We start from the raw sequence: 5,072 nt of genomic DNA, 5'->3' as shown, positions 1-5,072 counted from the left end.
TTGAGTGTATATGTGGATTGCTTAGCCCTTTCCATCAGTTCGGACTTTTGGTTGCGTTGGCTACTGCATGAAGCTTGACATTCATACTTATCCTAAAAATTGTTGCTGCTGCCCTCTGTTGCCCAACGTAAATTATTTTTGAGCCATAATTTGTGATAGGGCAAAGGTGTCCGATCTTTCGATGAGATGAAGATAATTCGATTTGTTGGTGGAGTTCGTGCTTGACGATCCGACTACACGTGCAAAGCTCGTGCGCCAATGCAATCGCTAGGACAATCTCCGGGAGTTACCGATCTTGCGGGAGCACGATCAGCCTGACCAGCAAGGGTCTTAATTCCTACCTGAAATCGAGAACAAGTAAGAACTAAAGATGCAATCAGAATATTGCGAATAGAGATGAAAACTTGATTGATAATGGTGGGATTCCGAATAGTCGGTCTTGTTTTGGGCGTTGGCCTCAAAAGAAGTACACGAAGTTGCAGCAATTGGCTAACTTTTAATCTAATCAAAATCCAAGTTCTAATGACGGCTACAGAGGGATATATATGGGGGAAGTCAAGGGATTTTCGTCCAACCAGCTAGGGTTGGCCAAAAACACCCCTAAATGGGCCTTCCTCCACTTATATTGCCTCTTAAAATACCCTAAAATACCTAATCCGAAAATACATGGACCTGGCCCATTAAATAAGGTGACACAACACCCGAAATAACTCTTTGGACGAATTTTATGATGGAGTAACTTGTATAATTCATCCAAGCATCGTTGCTTCACTATGGTGGCTTCAATGTTCTGAAATCCTCGCTTGCAACGCCATCCCGAATCCTTGCAGGTCTGCTGCCATCTCCATGCACGTTCCTAATCCAATGCTTGGCGTCCATGCTAGATCCATTCCTAAATAATATAAATACATTTGATTTAGGCAGCATCATATTCTCAAATATATCATGAAGGATTCCTAGTAACGAATGTACCTGAGATGTGGTTGTAGGAGTATTGGTTGTATCTATCATAGAGATGTCCTCATCAATTTGTTTGCCCTTTCCATCGATCCCGACTTCCGGTTGCGTTGGCTAGTGCATGAAGCTTGACAATATGAACATCAATTATTTTTGAGACATAGTTTGTTTGTCATTACACCTTTTGAGCAGATCTCACCTGCTACTATTAATTTGTTCTTACATGCACAGCTCCATGATAAATCTCATCCGCATTTCTCGCCAATGCATGTTAGGTCTTCCACTCGAGAATGAGTACGAAGAGCAACGGAGGCAAACTATCCTGCATAATAGCCGAGTTGCAGCCTCGTTGGGCCTAACACTACATCCTTCTACAAGGTCTAGTGCAAAAACGCCACCCACGTCCCTCACAAAGGATACGGAACATTCCTCTGATTCAGAATTTGATCCTGCCGATTGTGATGGCGAGCTGACTCGAGAAGATGCCCTGGTCGACTATCCTCTCGCAACACAACAAGGTGAGTTTTCTCCGTCCCGTCATCGAATTATTTGTCCCAACTTCCATTTGTTGTATCCCGAGCCCTACCAAATATGTTACCCATGCCATGTTCAATCTCATTACTACATTTTTTCCCGCTTAGTTAACGCATCATATATGTTTTTGCATATGTTGCCTTACTGTTTTTCCATTCCATCTCGCATATCATCATCATATAATATTGTACATTGAAATATCATTTATGTGTGACAGTGCATCCGCAGATTCGGGCAAGAACTTTTCAAGAACGAACAGGAGGAAGAACACTCAACAGAACCTCGAGCTGATACCGGAGGATGGGTGACAATGCGTAATAAAAAAAGGTTAAGCCTGATGCTCGTGCTGCTCCTCCTATTACAAGGTCTAACAAAAGACTGACACGAGGTGGGGAACAGGCCGAGAATGATAACAAGTAAAAGGTCTCGTAAAAACCACAAACCATCGAATCGGTACGAAGTAGCCCCGAAGATGTACCAACCCACACATTCCACAACCACCAGCTTGCCAATATCGTTTCTCAAAGAACAATTGCCAATGTAACCAGCTTCACAAAGCAAATTCGAGCCAACAATTGGCATCATCGGGAGTGGTGGTAGGTAATAATGGCCAAGGACACATGATGCTAGTCCCGGATGATACAGACCTCAAATGTCCAAACAAGCACGCCACAACACCACGCGAACCGGTGATGATCTCCCTCCGACCCTTAGTCCCGCGAAAGACAACTCCTCTCCCGATGACGAGACCCACGCCAAAAAAGGTAATACTTTTTTCAAGACTTGTAGTTTAATGCTCCCTTATGTATCTATATACCATGATAGCTTGATGTAATGATTAACTTGGTAGGTTCGCCACGATCAATAAAAACGAGGGGGCCAACGGTAGGAAGAAAACTTGCAGCTAAGATTTCCGGAATGGGTTCAAGATTTCGCATCACATCTATTGTAGGTAGTGCAGGTCACTTCATCCGCATGAATCTTCATATCTTGTATCACATATTGGCTATTTTATCGGGAATGAACTTCCTACCTTCCCATTGTGGAAGCAAGACGTTGACACCCCTTCATCAGCTCGAGAGTTTAGTGCATAATTTACATGTAAGTCATGCTTCTCCTGGTAATGATAAATTATTCCACATTGATCCGTCCCATTTCTTGTAGCTTCATCGTTGTTTCTATGCTATATAACTCACCAATCATTCCACCGTTCCGAGCAGCTAAGGTTTGAATTCGATGAGGATAATGAGGATGTAAAGTTTGTCATCGCTTCCATATTCAAAGAATTGTTGCGCCAGAGACCGCTATAAGCTTAAGGCGACATACTTCACCGGCCGGATTATCGCCAATGTTCGAACAAAGTCTCTCCGCACTTCGTATGACCGACGAGCAATGGGGGAGATCTTGTCAAGCACCGGTCCGATCCAAAGAATGTGGTATGGCTTATGAGGACCGTGAAACCAGATTAAATTCCAAATACTTATTTTGCGCTGTGTCTCACTAGTCTCCTTTGCGTACGTTGTCTAAAAGGAACCAGTGCTAACCGCTTGAAACAACGTTTACCAAGCCGTCACAGGATCTCGTCACTTGGTTGGGCATCTCCTCGGCAAAAGTAATGCCCCGCCGGTCCGTATCGCTACATATGTTACTCGTAAATTGTGTAGAACTCCATGTGCATGTTATATTTCCATCCTCCATTTTAACCACGTTATTTGATTTCTATATGATTGTACAAAAATGCAGAAAGTAGATCATGCAAACAACATGCAACCGGACAAAGAGATGACTCGCGAGGCGTTCGAGGCATGCCGAAGAACAAACATAACGTGATAGGAGAACTCGCGAAAGTGTTATTGTAAGTCTTCTTTATGATTTAATTTTTTTAACGACACACTTGCCAATTTGTAGGAGCAATAATGCGCATGTCAATATGATCTTTTAGGCGTTTTTGTGAAAATGCATTTGATGTGTAATCGTGCATACCAACTTGTAGGATTAAAAGTAGTTCATACACATTAAATCTACCGTCTGCATGTTTCTCTGTAATAACTTTAATTTTTACACGACCGAAATGTTTTCGTGCAAATATGAAATTGGAGATGGCAAAACCCGGGAAAGACGCGTATGGAAAAAACTCTTAGAAGAATGTATGGAGACATTTACCATGGTACTTAAAAATAAAGATATCACCAAAAACACTTTCTCGCGAAATGTCGGGTTTTTGGTGATCCAAGTCCAAGTCCAAGTCCAAGTCTTTCTCTCGCACAAGTTCCGGAGGAACAACTCCAAATAGAACGAGCTGCGAGCAGATGTGTTAAGAAACCAAGTTGATATGTTGAGATCGAGATCAGAAGCATGTGATGCCCCACTGGAGGAGGCCAATCAAGTTCGTTATAATCTCTCAAAGACTAATAAAATGCCATAGATAATTGGAGATGAACACTGACATTGACATGTGAGTACCTTGGTATTGTGAAATTTTCCTGAGATCGAGGCAATGTTCCTATTTTGTTGGTGGATGCATTTATCTCGCTGAGTCGGGATCAACTCTGTGGATGTTTTATAAATTGGTTGCCTAGCCTTTTCAATCAGTTTGAACTTAAATGGTATTAGAGCCAAGGTCTCGAGTTTGAATTGTTGATGGTGTGGTTCAATTCATCCTTAATTTGTTGGTGCCCCATTGGCCCTTGTAAAGCTTCATGTGCCTACCTCCGAATCCAGTGTTGAATTTCTCTTGTCACACAGGAGGATGGTTGTTAATGTGTGTATAAGTGGGTTGCATAGCCCCTTTTATATAAGTTTGCAAGTTTCCGTATTGTGTTGTGCCTTTGGGACTCAGCCTGCACTTCTGACTTTTGGTTGCGTTGGCTACTGCATAAGTTTAATATACTAGTTCCATGTGGTTTTTGTTGAGATCTATAATAAGTGGATTGCCTAGCCCTTTCCATCATTTCGGACTTGTGGTGTGCTATTCTCTTTTCCACGTGTTAGACCTCCTCTTCTTAACAAGACTCCATGAGTAGGAGGCACTATGATTTTATTTTTTTGCGCATGAAATTACTCAATTAGACAACTTAATCCCATTTGTTGACTCTCCACTTGAGGGTAAAACCGAGTATATTGCACTAGCCACTATACTCGAGGGGAAAACCGAGTACGGAGTACATATATTTTTCCAAAGGTAAGGCTCGACGAGTAGAACCGAGTACACGTAACGGTGCAGACGTGCGCACCACTGACGCGTGTCGTGGTGCGCAGCTGGCTAGGCGGTGCGCGTGTTGAGACCAAACGTCTAGCTTTTTTGAGAAACCGCCGAGACCAACCGTCACGTTGCTCGTACATGCCTGTCCCTCCCTCTGCACACAGTCTCATTCTCACTCACGCACGCAAGCACGCCTCTCACGTCCCATCAACTTCTCCAAATCGAATGAAAAAACACCAACCGCCCTGCCGGCGATGGACAAGAAGAATGCGCCGGCGACCGTCGCCCCCGAGACCGTCGCCTCCGAGGGCGGCGCATCCAAGCGCCGCGCCTCCGTGGACTGGGCCTCTCTCAGGGCTGACGGACCACTTCACAAGAT

Source organism: Lolium rigidum, chromosome 3 (assembly GCF_022539505.1).
Source record: "Lolium rigidum isolate FL_2022 chromosome 3, APGP_CSIRO_Lrig_0.1, whole genome shotgun sequence".
Lineage (NCBI taxonomy): Eukaryota > Viridiplantae > Streptophyta > Magnoliopsida > Poales > Poaceae > Lolium > Lolium rigidum.
Note: the sequence above shows the minus strand (reverse complement) of the source record.